The sequence below is a fragment of the Mauremys mutica genome, chromosome 2, assembly GCF_020497125.1.
Source record: "Mauremys mutica isolate MM-2020 ecotype Southern chromosome 2, ASM2049712v1, whole genome shotgun sequence".
Taxonomy (NCBI): Eukaryota; Metazoa; Chordata; order Testudines; family Geoemydidae; genus Mauremys; species Mauremys mutica.
Window position 1 is genome coordinate 55,160,588 of NC_059073.1, and position 16,148 is coordinate 55,176,735.

Below are 16,148 nucleotides of genomic sequence, written 5' to 3' on the forward strand. Positions count from 1 at the left end.
GATCATTAGCAGTTTGCCAGAAACAAGTTACAAAACCAGTTTTTCTGGTTTCTTGTGAGACAGCAACAACAGCTAACACCATTTGCAAATGAAAAGTTTTGTTTTCTTTTTATTCAATCGGGAGTAGAAAGGGGTAGGAACTTGTAACCCAAGCAACTGAACCAAGCAACACAGGTAATTCCTTGACTGCAGAGGGGTGTGGTCAGCACCAGAAAGCAGGAAACATGAGTGCCAAGGAAGCATCTAAACTGAAAACAAGACAAAGAGAACTGCAATTTAAAAAAAAGGAATTGCAATTAAAACTCCAGGAGATGGAAATAAAAAAAAAAAGCCAAAAAGGCTGACCACAAGAGAGAGATGGAGAAACAACAAGCCAGAGAGGCTGACCACAAAAGGGCGTTGGAGCTCCAGATGGAGGCCCACCAGCAGGCCCTGGAATTAGAAAGGGCTAAGCAGAATGTTCAAGCCAACCCTAACAATCCTTCTCCAGGCACTGTTCCCCATCCCAAGAAATTTCCCACCTACATGGTAGGTGATGACACTGAGGCCTTCTTGGAAAATTTTAAAAGGACCTGCCATGGGTACAGCATCCCTGAAGACCAGTACATGATAGAGCTGAGGCCACGGATCAGTGGACCCTTAGCAGAAGTGACAGCTGAATTGCCTGTCCAGTACAAGGGCTGGTCAGGAAAGTGGACTTTGCTATCTATGACAATTCTTCCATCCCCATGCTACTGGGGGAAGACTTGGCCAACCATGTGGAACTGGCCAAGAGGGGGGGAGTGGTCACCCGCAGCCAGGCCAAACAAGCTTCCACTCCCATCCCTGTTCCTGAGCCGTCCACCAGGGCCCCGTCTGTGTTACCAGAGACCCAGACAGAGGTGGTGAAACCGGATCTCATGCCAACAACTACAACAGCCATAGTACATCCAGTCCCAGACCCGGAACTGGAAGAGCAACCAGCGACAGAACCATTGCCAGCACTGACGCCAGCGCTTGCAAACCCGTCTCCAACCCCATCGCCAGAGGGCGCCAGCGGGCCTGAACTGGCAGAAGCAGCAGACAACCCTACCCAAGAGGCTCAGCCAGAGCCTGAAATATCACCTAGTGCACCAGCGAAGAGCGGTTCACAGTCAACGGAAACAACCTCATCACCTACATCGCTTCCAGAGGAACTAGTGTCTCCAGCCTCAAGGGAACAGTTCCAGACTGAGCAGGAAGCAAATGACAGCCTTAAGAAAGCTTGGGCGGTGGCACGGAGCAACGCACCGCCTCTCAACTCGTCTAACCAAAACCGGTTTGTTGAAGAACAAGAACTTTTATATAAGGAGATTCTTTCTGGTGGACACCAGGAAGGCTGGCATCCTCAAAAACAGTTGGTAGTTCCAACTAAGTACCAGGAAAAGCTCTTAAGCTTGGCCCATGATCATCCCAGTGGTCATTCTGGGGTGAACAGAACCAAAGACAGGTTGGGGAAGTCCTTCCACTGGGAGGGGATGGGCAAGGACGTTGCCAAGTATGTCCGGTCAAATGGTTAAAAAGTGTTCTTGAATGTCAAATATCTTGTTGTTTACATACTTAGTAGTATATGTAACGGTGCATGTGTTTTATTAATCTGTTTATTTTTAAAGTTCTAGGAGGAAATCACCGCCAGTGTGATTCCCCCACTGTCTGCGATTTGGGGGTGTGTCATAAACAGATAGTTAAGGGTTAAAGTCTCTTTTACCTGTAAAGGGTTAACAAGCTCAGTAACCTGATGAACACCTGACCAGAGGACCAATCAAGAGACAAGTTTGGGGGAACAGGGAGTGTACTAGACACTGGAATTTCTAGTTGGTGGCAGTGTACCAGATTTAAACTAGGATTTAGTTTAGGGGAGTCCATGCAGGTCCCCATCTTGTGAACGCTAAAGTTCAAAGTGGGGAATAAACCTATAACACCGCCAGACAAACAGCCGCCGAAATGCTGCCGTGAAGCGACAACGTCAAGAGGTGTCGCCGCCAAAATGCTGCCGTGAAGGAGCGTCATCAAGAGGTGTTGCTGCCAAAATGCTGCCGAAATTTGGTGGGATTTCGGAGGTTGCGCTTCTTGATGTTGCCGCTTCTCGGCGGCATTTCGGCAGATGTTTGTCCTGCGACCAGTAGGCGGGTGCACATGGATGCCCCGGCGGGCACCATGGCGCCCACAGGCACTGCGTTGGGGACCACTGCAATAGTCCAATCTCCTCAAATCTGTAATAATTTGATTGTTGGGCTTGGTGTGGGGGTGACTGAGTGGTGTTTAGTGGCCAGTGATATGCAGGAGGTTAGAGCAGTTGATCTGGTGGTTCCTTCTGGCCTTAAACTCTCAGACTCTATGACAACTGCCCCCCAAAATCAGGAAAAGTCCTTCCCTCAACAGCTTTAAGACATACTATAAGACTCATTTCTGTTCTACAGCATTCCCAAAAGTATTAGGAAGGGAAAATGTCAGCAACAAGTTAAAAAAATAACAGCCCTTGACCAGTCCTGGCCTGGGAAAGAGAACAGTAGAGGCTTTGATTATTACATTTAGAAGTAGGACCGTTAATTGACAGTCTTATACAAAGCCCTCACTGGTGGTTTTGAATCCAGGAGCAGGATTTAGATAGCACAGTAATAAACCCTCTTCAAGTGACTACACAGATGGATTAGAATGACTAAATCATGTATTTTGTCCTTAGGTTATGACGTCCAGCTGAGGAGTCCACAGAAGAGAACAGAGACATGAGGCACCTGAACTGTAACTATGAGGCACAATGGAACTGCACAGTGGCATATATGAATTCAGATATTATGGATTTTGGTCAAAGTTTCTTTGTTTGTTTTTTAACAAAAAACGTCTCCAGTTTTTGGGCTCTTTTTTTGGGCCCAAAATCAACATTTTCCATGGAAAGCATGAAAAATGTTGTTTAGTCAAAAATCCAATTTTTCATCAAAACAGCTTTCATGGAAAAATGTTGACCATTCCTATCAATATTGGTTTACATAACTCTAAGTACTCAAATTGTCTTGAATGCCCATATGGCACCAGAATGGTCAAAACAACAGTCCTAATGGATAGCACTGTACCACAATATGTTACCTTCTGTAACATATTGTGCATCTGCAGGACTGCATTGCAATGACGTGATCATTATCAAGAAATTGCCGTACTCAGCCTTGGCCCTAGAGCAGAAGTCTACGAATTTTCAGTATTTTAGATTTCCACTTATGAGTATCAGTTCATTTTTACTCGTTCTCTTTATTGTACTGTATGAAATGTATTTTAAAACTGCTTTTCCTGAGAGAATATCAACTCGTATGGGTTTGAAGTTTATTATTATTACTATGGCTGGCATTGCTGCTTACCTAACCATTCCTAATCCAGACTTTTCCTGCCTTGCAAGAGAAAATAGCAATATAGTTAAGATGATAAAATTTAGTGACTGGACCCCTCTGAATTACTTCAACAAGAGCTAGCCTGTAACTGAGAAGCCAGGCCTCATGGGTTTTAGGGTCTGACATTTGCTGCCTCATCTGATTATGGATCTCAGCTCCAGAGGGTTTTGAATTTGTACTGGATGGTACAACTCTGTTTCTCATTATTTGTGTGCAAATCATTTAAGCTTTTTCTTCAGAGGACTGGGACAAATGCATGTGGTTTCAACTGAAGCAGTCAAATTTCCACTTGCAAGATTATCCTCTATCAGAATCTCGTGAAGCTGAGCAGCAGGTTCATTCATAATACAGATGCTATATTGGCATGTAGATAGACTCCAAATGTGCAAGACCTGGGAGGACCAACTGATCAGTGATAGGCTAACTGGTCAATTTTATGCTGTCGGGGTAATTAATCTGTGACTTGAGCATGCAGTTTTCTTGTGTTTTGTTGCATTATTGTTTGGCAGTTGGAGATTACCATCTGTTCACAATGTCAATTTAATATAAGTAGTATCAATATTAACCCATGAGTGTAAGGCCTATTGAATCCCTCTTTACTGCATAACCCCTGCCTCCCTTTCCCTCCAGTGGAATGGCTACTCAAGGTAGCAACCTTGGTATGCCAAGGAGGTAGGCTTGGCACCTAAGTTCCTGCCGCACAACAGCCTATTAAGCGCCATGTAGGCGCTCAGCCGACAGTGGTGAGAGATGCCCCTCCCCTGGCCCCAACCCAGCCCCAGCCCAGATGCTGCTGCTGGGAAAGAGAGATGGGGGGAGTCCTCTCTCCTCACTGTAGCCCCATGGCAGCATGCACCCCAAACCCCTCATCCCCACACCACCAGCTGGAGCTCTCGCACCCTGCACCCTAACCCTCTGATCCAGCCCTGAGCCCCTCCCACACTCTGAACCCCTCAGCCCCACCCTGCCACATGAATTTTGTTATGTGCACCAATATGGAGGTGAGGTGTTACACATCACCTCCATATTGATGCACATGACAAAATTCATTCCGCACATGCGTGGGAAAAATTAGAAGGAATATGGCTTGGTACTGAGTATATCAGCAAGCAGTGAAGCACTGGAGTAAGGTGAAGTGTTGTCCATGTGTGCGCAATCATAGTAATTACTCTTGCACATTAGTCACCAAAGGTATGTGCATTTTTGCATGCACATGAACTCACACAGTTTGGAAAATCTGGCACAGATTGTCCAAAGCTATGTCCAGATTGACCGTTTGGATCTTTTTGATAATATCTCATCTGTGTACTAACTCATAACAGTGCACAACTGGGATCTCACCACTAAAAAAAAAAATACTATCAACTGTAAATGAATATGTACTGGGGAAAAAAGTCCAATTCACAATGACAGCATTTGCACGTTTTTGGGGTTTGCTTCCTGTGAAGATTCTTGAGAACACTCTCACAAGCAGGAATTTTTATCAAGTCAGTGCATGTTAAACAAAAACCTGTAAGTATTTATGGAAAGCAAATGGTGAACCCAATGTTCAAGTATTCACAGTGCAAACCTGATCCAATGACTTTTATATAGTCTGGAGCCAGACATGTCCAACTAACTAACATGATCAAAACCCACCTTTTTCATTTCCAATATAAAATTAAGTTATTCACTATAAATTACTATGACAAACCAACATTACCGCCCCCTCCCCCCACACATCTATATCTATTATTTCAAACAGATGAGGGTAGTGGTCTCCCAGCAGCTCTCTTAATCCTTTTGCCTTTGTGGTCCTCAATGGCTCTGTAAGAAAGGTTCTCCCTTCCCTGAGCCCATGACATGATAGTGGAGAGCCATTCCTGCTGCTACCAGGTCTTTTAAAGCCCACCAGGAAACGGGCACGGGAGCAGCGAGAGAAGCTCTTTCTCCCACCCCTTGAAGTAGCAGATGCTCAGATGGACACTGCTGAGCCACTGCAGCCAAGGAGAGACTGAGCAACCTCTTAGCAAGCTCTTCCCACATGAAAGGTGGCTGCAGAGTGCAGCTGAGTTTCAGGGTAGGCAATGGGGATGTGGTGCCTCCTAGAAACAGGGATTTTCTCTCAAGGTTCTTCCAGGGCACACAAAACTCACATTTCACATCTATCTTGGAAACTTTGTTTTTCACAACAAATGGGCCATTTAACATTTCCCCTCCAATGATGGAGATAAGCCATACTCCTTTTTATGACATTTCAGACACTAAAAACATGTGTAGTGATTTACTCTTCCTGGCGATTAGTGTGTCTTTTACATCCCATGGCAGTTTTCCTTTCCAGTTCAATAATTTCATCAAAAAAATTACTCTGAATAGTAATGAAATACCAAACCGAATGCAGTTAAATTACTTGAGAACTTGCTCATAAAGACAAATTGTCAACATTTCATCCATTTTCTGTTCTCTACAAAGCAGAAAGAACCACTAGAATTTGCTTAACAGAAAAAACAAACAACAACAACATCCTGCTTGATCAGTAGCCTCAGTGTGTGGAAAATCTTCCAACAGAAAGAAGATTCTATAATTATATTCTCTAATTGTGTTAGTCTCTCAAATTAAACTCCACCTCTGCCCAGCTGTCTTGTCCCCTTGAGCACCATTTATCACAATAAGCATGAAATAGTAAGTTCAGTGAGAACAGGACCACAAATTGAACTGCCTATTAGATAGTTTGTTCTATTGGTTATGCCTGCTCACAGTCCTGCCTTTAATTGCTAAAATGCAGCCTTTGAAAATGTAGCTGAAGTTATATGCATGTTTGTGTTTGATGTAGGTAACACTCTGGGAATAAATTAACTGCATTTTGATTTCAGAAAATCCTCAATCAGTTGTCTCTATTTAAAATATACACAAAATGTGTATGCATTATACATTTTCCCCCTGGCCTTTGTAGCATATACCTGTATCTCAACTGTATATAGCAGTAGAATCTTTTTAGGGCTAAATTCTGTCAGCCTTACTCACTTTGAATATTTCCTTACTCCACCACTAGTCCCAGTGAAATTGTTTCCACTGAGTACAGCTTCCTGTGAAACACTTATTGTGGTATTAATGGGACTACTTGTAAGGCTCTGCTCAGTGTAAGGCTGCCAGACCTGGGCCTTATTAGTCAGCACATCCCTATGCAGACAAACACACAAGATTATAGTGTTTGTAATCAATGATGCTGACTGGGTTTTCAAAGGAGCCGGAGGGAGTTAGGTACAGATTTTTAAGTGTATTTAGAGGCCTAAAGATGCAAACAGGCCCCTACTGCTAGGTGCCTATCTGAATACTGAGGCACCTAAATACCTTTAAGGGCTGGATTTTTAGTCACCCAAATTGCATTGCAATGCAGTGGCATTTTGGCACCTAATTAATTACAGATAATTAGAGGCATTGTGGTCTAATGCATTGCACATGAGGCTGGAAGCTCTAATTCCTAACCCTGGCCCTTGCTTTGCCACAGATACATTGGGTGTCCTTGGGCAAGCCACTTAACAGCTTCCCAACCTGTGAACTGAGGCTAACGTGGCTATATTGCAGGGTATTTTGAGGTTTAATAAGTTAATATCTTCACAGCACTTTGCAAATATAACACACTTTATAAGAGCTGGATTATAATAATTTTATTGTGAAAAGGTCTCAATTATCAGGGAGTCCTATGACTATTCTAGGCTGGTGGTGCCCTTTTATATCATGAGCTGGTTTAAAGTTAAGCATTATACTTCAGCAGGGTGTGATTAATAGATTCAGTGCTAATTGGAGAGCCTGTTAAATCCTAATTCCATGCGCTCCCTGTATAAGAACAAGGCCCATCTTGATATTAAGAGCACTAAGGGGCAAAACCATCTCTCCTCTGCAGTCAAGGGGGCCCCTTATCTGCAGGACTGGTGTAGTCCGACTGTTTGAGGTGGGGTATGCTGCAGGGTGTTGCACAGGGCCTCGAGTGCTGTGAAACCCAGCTCTTCATGAGCCTCCTGTATGGCAGCATGCAGGGAGAGGAGCAAAGGCAGGTGACATAGGATCAGGATGGGTGGATCAATTGCTATAGCAATTGTTTCAGTCTCCTCTTCTTCCCGACCCCTTTTGTAGGGGGAGAAAGGATGCATGAGGAGACTGCAGACCGTCGTCATTCAGTGGGAGTTGCGTAGCCTTCTGAAGGATGGTTCCACAGCTATGCCATGGGCTTAGAGGGAAGATACTTTCCACCCTTCCCACCCCCACCCCGTCCCAGTGCCCCTGACCCAGTGCTCAAACTGAGTGCTGGGTTAAGGTTCAGCCTCTAAGATGCCTGACCCTGAGAAGAGATGTGCACTCACAATCACAGGGCTAGGCCTACATGAAAGGATAAGGCTTATAGATAAGTAATATGGAGCCAGGAAAAAATGGATGTATGTTGGTCAGTGTGCATATTTTTTATTTCTTCTTCCAGTACGTAACCCTGTTGTGTCCAAAACTAAGGCTCTCTGATCAGTTCTGTAGTAATGGAATGTTGTTTCCCCTCTGGCCTTTTTGAAATGAGTAGAATGGCCAGGCATTGATTGGGCCTGGAGGCTAACCTACACTCCGGCCACAGGAGGCGGTCCTGCTATCCATATCATGGCTATGATACTTTGGGGAAATTTTACTGTCATCACCCATTCTGTTAATTGTCTGTAGATAAATACAGGACTTCTGTCTCCAGGGCTGTCAATCAGGTACTAAATTCAAACAAAAAGTGTAATGAAAGAGGAAAATCGAGAAGGCACAATCCTATGCACCCTTCGAAGGGAGATCAGCATAGACCCTGTCAACTTTCATTCATATTTTTTCCCTGGAACTACTTCACCCCAGTAATCCACCAATTGGTAACACCCCCTCTATACACCACAGAGAAGCAAACAATCTTAAATTAAGCTGGATATAAAATGCAAAGAAAGCATTTAGGGCCAAATAGTGTGTTGATTTATGCCCTGCGCAATCCCACTTAATTAATGGCATTTGGCCCTGAGCGTTAAGAGAATCTAAATTTTAAAAAATACATCAGTGATAAAATGTCAGTTACTCAACATATTATTTCGATTCTTTGATCATATTAACAGCTTTGTTTCATAGTTCAATGTTTTTATAAGCTTGCATAGGCAATTTTTCATATGTACAGTATAACTTGAAGTGTTATGACATAAATAGCACATAATGTGATTAATATACATTATATAATTATAATTACAAATGATAGTTTAATATCCCCAGTAAGATTTGATGAGTGTAAGTGCAATGATTTTGCAATATATAATATGCCGTGAGCTGTATTTTCTGATACTTAAATTTCCTTTGTGTACAACTTTGTACATCTAATTCTAAATACATTACTTTTAGTTTAAATTAACAGGTCTGACCTTGGGTTAAGTTAACAAAACCTAGATATGCAGCCAAGTCAAAAAAAGGAAATATAACCCCAAAGCAACTTTGGAGTTATTGCAGTGTAGTGTACTCATGCACATTTTGTATAAAGTGTGGGAGTTTCAAAAGCCCTCAGCATTGGCTTAACTCTGCTTCCACAGAACTCAGTGTTAAAACTTCAGATTTGGCCTAAATCGACTTCCACTGAAGTGGAGTAAAGTGAAATTTTAGCACTTTGTTCTGTGGAAACAGAGTTAAGCCAATGCTGAGGACTTCTGATAAATGCCCTCTCAATTTATATTGATTTGATCCTATTGATAATATTTTAATAGCTGTTCGGATTGGGAAAATGTAGCTGAACAACCTGAAAGGTGGGGCACAAATCCCCAACAAAAACCAGCTTCAAAAGTGTGGCTGCTACACTCAGGTCCCTTAAGTAATGCATGCCAGCCTTTTCTTTCACAATAGCATGAAATGAGGAGGTAGTAATTTATATTCAAAAATTTTTGCATTTCACAGCATTTCAAATACGTTACATTTAAACATGAACAGGTAAGCGAAGTAAGCTGTGATGGAGTAAAAGGGAAGGTCCTCTCATGGATCAGTAACTGGTTAAAAGATAGGAAACAAAGGGTAGGAATAAATGGTCAGTTTTCAGAATGGAGAGATGTAAATAGCGGTGTCCCCCAGGACTCTGTACTGGGATCAGTGCTGTTCAACATATTCACAAATTATCTGTAAATGGTGAGGTGGCAAAATTTGCAGATGATACAAAACAACTCAAGATAGTTAAGTCCAAAGTAGACTGCAAAGAGTTACAAAGAGATCTCACAAAACTGAGTGTCTGGGCAACAAAATAGCAGATGAAATTCAATGTTGATAAATGCAAAGTAATGCACATTGGAAAACATAATCCCAACTATACAGATAAAATGATGGGGTCTAAAATAGCTGTTATCACTCAAGAAAGAGATCTTGGAGTCATTGTGGATAGTTCTCTGAAAACATCCATTCAACGTGCAGCGGCAGTCAAAAAAACTAACAGAATGAAAGAAAGGGATAGCTAATAAGAAAATATCATATTGCTTCTATATCAGGGATCGGCAACCTTTGGCACGCGACACGCCAGGGTAAACACCCTGGTGGGCCAGGCCGGTTTGTTTACCTGCTGCGTCCGCGGGTTCAGCCGATCGCAGCTCCCACTGGCCGCGGTTTGCCACTCCAGGCCAATGGGGGCAAAATGAAGCTCATTCCCTCTGAAATTCAGTTTCTTAGGCTCAAAGAACAGTGTTGGTTTATTGTGAAAAGAGTTCACTTGTTAAACCCCAAACTGATTTTATGTGCGACAGACATTGTTGCACCTTGTCAGTGAATGTCCACCAGAGGTAACGTTAGTCAAAAGAACAATTCACATACCCCCTTTATGAGATACCCTCAAAACCCAGCATGAAAAATGTGGTGTACATTTCTATTCTGAGTACGATAGTGCCTTGTGGAGACATTAGACTAAGCTTTAAATTGATGTATTTTCAGTGTTAATGCTGTACGATATGAGCATTGTGTGAAAATAAGATTACTGTTCTAATAATTTATTTTATTGGCTTTCCAAAAGATTATACTGGCAATACATTTGAATGCAGCAATGGATCAATCTTTGTTGTGTTTTATGCTGACCCTTCCTGACACCCTAGCTTCAGCAACATTGAAAACTGACATTATTAGTTGTTTGGCTCTATCAAACTGAAAATTTCATCTTATTAAAATGTAGTTGCCATGGAAACAACATACTTCTGTGATTTTGTTTGCAGGTGGTATCGAAAAGCTCAGTACCAATCTACAAGTCAGAGCACGTTGTCTTAAAATGCCTTTTGGTGCTCTGATGCTTTTAAAATGGAAAAATGCCAATAGGAAATGTAATCTGTAGTTCTTTAGCTTAATTCACTAGAATAGCCTGTTTTCAAAAGTAATCCAGGATGTATGCCATGGAGAAGTAACACCAAGACTGCTACATGTAGTAGTGACAGACTCTGAAAATGCAGCTTTGATACAACTTAAGGTTGTTGGCACTTTTCTTTTGAAGTGGTTTTCCTCTTACTAATTTATTTTGATCAGGTAGCAACTGGTTTGAAAGCACCTTTCTAAGGCAGTTAAAAAGTCAGCTGAACAGCTCACTGTCTTTAATGTATTTATTCTTATAACATCTTGTGGTAATAGGGAAGTTCTATTACCCCCTTTTTGCAGATGGGGAATTGAGCCACAGAGATGGATAAGAGACTTGCCCAAGGTCACACAAGAAGTCTGTAGCACAGCAGGAACTGGAACCTGGTTCCCCTGCCTACCAGGCTAGGTCCCCCTCCCCCCAACCACTGGACAATACTTCCATTAAAAAACACCCTGTTATCTGTTTTTTGTCATCCTGCTTGTCCACCTGCCATTTGAGCTAGAAGCATTTATTTACTTATAATATGTTTCTACAATCATTACAGGCACAAGAACAACAGACTGCAGTGTATGGGGGAGGCAGCATGGGCCAGAGGATAGGGAACTGGACTGAGAGTCAGGACCCTAAGGTTTTATCCTCCGCTCTGCTGCTGGGCTGCTGTGTGACCTTGGGCAAGTCACTTTTCTTCAGGGTGCGTCAGTGGCCCCTCTGTGAAACGGAGATAATCTTACTTATTGTCCTTTGTGAAACACTTTGAAGTCTGTGCTAAAAACACCATATAAGGGCTACAAACGCCATCTAGGTGAAAACACACCACCTAAGAACTAAATAATACTATTAAATCAAATAAAAAAGAACAGAGAGGCTCATGTTCCACTGTGATTGGTGTGATAGAACCCCAGCCAAGCCCCTCCACTGGAGCTCTCCACGGTGGGGTTTTGAGACCGGGGACAGCTGGAGCGGAGCAGATGCCCAGCCATTTTCCATGGCACAATCCCCTGCTCAGCCCTCTGATTTCTGTATGGAAACCTGAGCTGGAGTTTATGCTGAAGGTTATACACCCTCCCTCATGAGCTGCAGCGACAGAATAGTTGCAGTGGGGGAGCTCAGGCATGGACTGCAATCCCAACCATTCCTTTGGCTTTGCAATTGTGTATTAGCAGTACAATGGTTCTGGGCCACAGTAAATTTCGGGCCCAGAACCAGCATAAGGCATTTAATGAATTGTCTTCTGTACATTTATGAAATAGAACATGCTTTATGTGTGGTTGCTTTTTTATTTTAAGATTAAAATTTATTGGCAGTATCAGATGTGCCCAAGGCAACAAACAAAAACAGCAGCTGCTGCAAACGCAGTGCAGAGGAGGTACAGTACAGTAAGAGTAATTCCAGGTGCCTCAGGGACTCTTGTGCAGTAAAATCCGCCCATGGCCATCGACCAGTAGGGGGTCGAAAGAAGCTCAGTCATGGGAAGAAACACTAATAGAAGCCAGTTATACACTCAGGCAGGTAGAGGTAATTGGGAAGGCTCAAGTCAATAATGCAGCTAAGAAGTTCAGCATAATTATTTTAACCCTTTCACTGTAACCTAGAAATGGGTGGCAGAAAAACGTGCTGCCATCCAGCTACCTTTGTGCTAACATTTGGAGAAGCAGTCTTTTAGAAAGCATGAAAAGGAACCTAGGAGTACCTAATGTCTATGTACTGTGCTAATAGTGAAATGCCCCATTTAAATAGGATTGATGGGCGCACCCATATTTGGCAGCATCAGAATCCTTATGGGTATATATAGTTTCCCTAATAGAGCTAATGATACTGACCTCCTTTGTACAGCGCTTTGAGATGCACAATGAAAAGCACTATTGAAAAGTAAGCTATTGTTAGTAAATTAAATAAAGATTACCCTCAAGGGCAAAATTTCCTTTAGTATGCACTTGAAATGACTTATGTTGCATTCAGCATCTACCAGATCTGACGTCTATGAGGAACAATAGGTGCTTAATTTAATAGTCCATGTGAATGCTTCATTATCCAATGTCCAAGTCAACTGCATATAAACATATATACTAATTGCATTCCCGCCCCCAGGGGAAACTAGTCCAAGTATTTCTTTTCCCAAAAAGATTGAAATAGGGAGTAGACAGGGCAGTCTGGATCCTTCCTTCCCATTTCAGGAGTTCTTGAACACTGCCCTGCAATATTGCTAGTGCAAAAAAATAAATAAATCAATTGAAACCAATGGGAGATTTTCTTGTAGAAGGAGTATTGAAATGGGCCTCTAAGTGAGTTCAATCAGTCATTGGTACTTCCCCATCTGCACTGGCTCAGCTCTGCTGGCTGGCATGTCGGGGGTGGCTTGGCAAAGTCAAGATTTTAACCACTTCCTGCCCTTACCACTTGCTCTCTGCCCATATGAATGGGGCAGGGAATAGCTGCCCCATGGTGACTGACCTTCCCCTGCACAGTGCCCCTCAGGTCGGTAGCCTGCACCAGCACTTTATGTCCTCTTATTCCCCTCTGTGGACACAGATAGCAGGTCAAGATTTGTTACTAAGAGAGTGATGAATGGGGTAGTTCATATCCATGTGTTAGTAACACTGACGGGTAATGAAGATAAATAAAATAACTTTTTAATGACGTCACTGCTGAATGTGCACAAGGTGGAAGAGAAGCCACCTAAGTCTCTCTTATCTCTGATGGCTCTGCAGAGCTGAAAACAAAGTAGCAACAAATTCTTTAGTCACTAATGAGAGCCTATATAGCTCAATACACAGAAAAAGCAAGACTGTTAAATATGAAGTTGCCATTTATCCCTATTTTCAGAGTAGCACTTTAACTTAAACTGCCCTTTAATATTTAAGGACATAGAAAAAATAATCCATTTTTGGCATTTTAAGACTTTTTCAAAGGGAAAAATTAATTCTATATCACTTTTGAAGAGGATGGAGGATAAAGTCTACTATCATTATCTCAAGCATGTTGTTCTCAAGATTTTGTTCCTTAGAGGTCTATGCTGCCTTTAATGTTCTTGCAGTACTCTCATTAATACAATATTACTTAATATTAACAGGAGTTCTGTAAGAGCATTAAAGGGAAAATAGACCCATTAAAATGTATGAGTTACATGTTAATAAGACACACTGGGGTTTACTAATTTCCTTCCCTCCTCAGCTAAAATCTCTCTTTGCTGAATCAAATAGAACATATGCAGGAAAAATAGGCTGATCTTCCAAAAACACTTCTAACACTTAGTTGCGAGGTGTTATGAAAGAACATTGTCCAGCTACATATCCTTCTCCGTCGAGAGTGCCAATCCACCAACCTGCACTAGAAAAATATTGGCAATTTCTCTTTGTTTTCCCCTTCCTTCTGGGTGTGGCTCTCTGTTAAGCATGTCTGCAGCTGTTCAGTGCTTACTCAAGGCTTTATCTGTCACCTCTTTAATCTGTCTCACTCACTCACAGTGAGCTGGTTTTCTGATTAGTTCTTCCCCTTCCTGTCTGTGATGAAAGTGTGAGGAATAATGTCAGTCAGTCTCTCTCTCAACAAGAATTTATTATATTCTCCTTACTCTGCTACTGTCATATGCTCTGATACCAGTCCAGTGTTCCTTCTAGTCTCCTCTCCTTGAACACATTTACACTCTCAGACACAGTCTACCTGGCTGTTTGTTCATGTATTTCTTTATTTGGGCATTTTTTCCCCACCAGAATATTTCCTTCTCAATATCAATGTGACTTTTAATTCAGTCTTGTTTTCCTTTTTACCCACAGTACATAATGACTTTTCTTTAGCTTGGTGTTTATGTGATCCCTTTTGAGTGCCTTCATTTTGCCATTCTTACAGCTTCTCACTCTCAAATCCCCACATAATTATAACATTCCCCCTAATGAGAGTGTGTGGCTTCATCTACAGCATGCTAACATAGTTCCAACAGCTGACCAGACCAGAGGCAGGGATACAGCACCTGCATCCTCAGTAATCTTCACATTTCATCTTAGTACTCAATGCAAAATCACTATATGAGTCTTCAGGATCCTCTATGGAGCTTGGACATTCATCTCCCAGATCCAGTAGGACCCTTATCTCCCAGACTCGGTGTCTATTTCTCAGCCCTTTCACTATATATCTCAAATATCTGACTTTTATTTGTCTCTTTCCACAGTGGTTATTATATTCTTCTATGTTACTATTCATTCACACTACTTGGAACAGCCTCTGTCTCTCTGCATCTTCCTCTCTTTAAATCTCTTCTCAACACCCATTTCTTCTTGGCCTTTGATGCTTATTGATCTCAATCAGACCTTATTCCCTAAGCTTTCCAGTCCACTCTATCCTTGCTTTATCCCTGCTCAAACACAGTACCCAGTCATAGTGAGTAGATCTATGTATGGATGTCCTTCTCTAGCAAGGGTGGTAATAGTGATGATGGTGGTGAGACCACTTTGAAGCAATGACACAATCTTCCTCCAAAATCCCCAAAATGATGCACTTCAGGTCTTTGGATCTGTGCAAGGACAGTTGGGGGCAACTAGAGAGTGTGGAAAACAAACTTCCCCCCACCAATTTTGTAAATCTTTGGACAACAACTCACTCCTGCCATAGGGTGCATTACCTTTTTGTAGCATACTTACCCTCAGTGGGAATCCCCATTAAAAGCGGGATAGCCATTGGCTGCAGGAGCCTTCTGTACAGAAAGGACATCAAAGACTCAGAGTTGGCATGTAGTCATGGAGTCATGGGGCCTCTAATCGGATACCCCTAGTGTCACCTTGCTTCCATTTTGGAAGATCCATAAGATTTGGAAGCTGTCCTTCTTCATTAAGGGACAAGAACAAAGCCTGTCCAACCAATAGAACTGTAAGAGGGAAAAAATTGCATAGAGAGTTCATGGAGATTTCATTCCCTTTGATTTCCACCCAGGGTGATTCTCCTGGACAGAGAGCAATTGGGCCTCTGTGTATTTTAGATGTACAAATGGGTGCAATATCAACTTGTCTTGGATGCTATTTGTTGAGTGTAGCATTACACCACTGGCAAGCACTTTGTAGTCAAGAAGCATTTTGCGATTTGCGTGATGATAATGCTAAATAAAACATGCAATACATAACAAAATATATAGCTTGGTAAGGACAACATTGCAACAAGTATGTACACACAATAATTTCAGAATAAATTGTGTTTATCTCTGGTTTTCTGAAGGCAAATGAAATCAGCAGTGATGTAAAAATCTCTGTTTGCTTTAAAGCTTTATACAGAATAACCTTAAACTATTCTATGAAATGGAAAAAAAATCATCTAACCAGTGGAAAGAGATCATATTCCTTCCTATGACTGGATGCTTTAAACACATGACACTCTAAATGCAGTGAAGCTTAAAGAATCGCATTAGGTGAAATATGGTA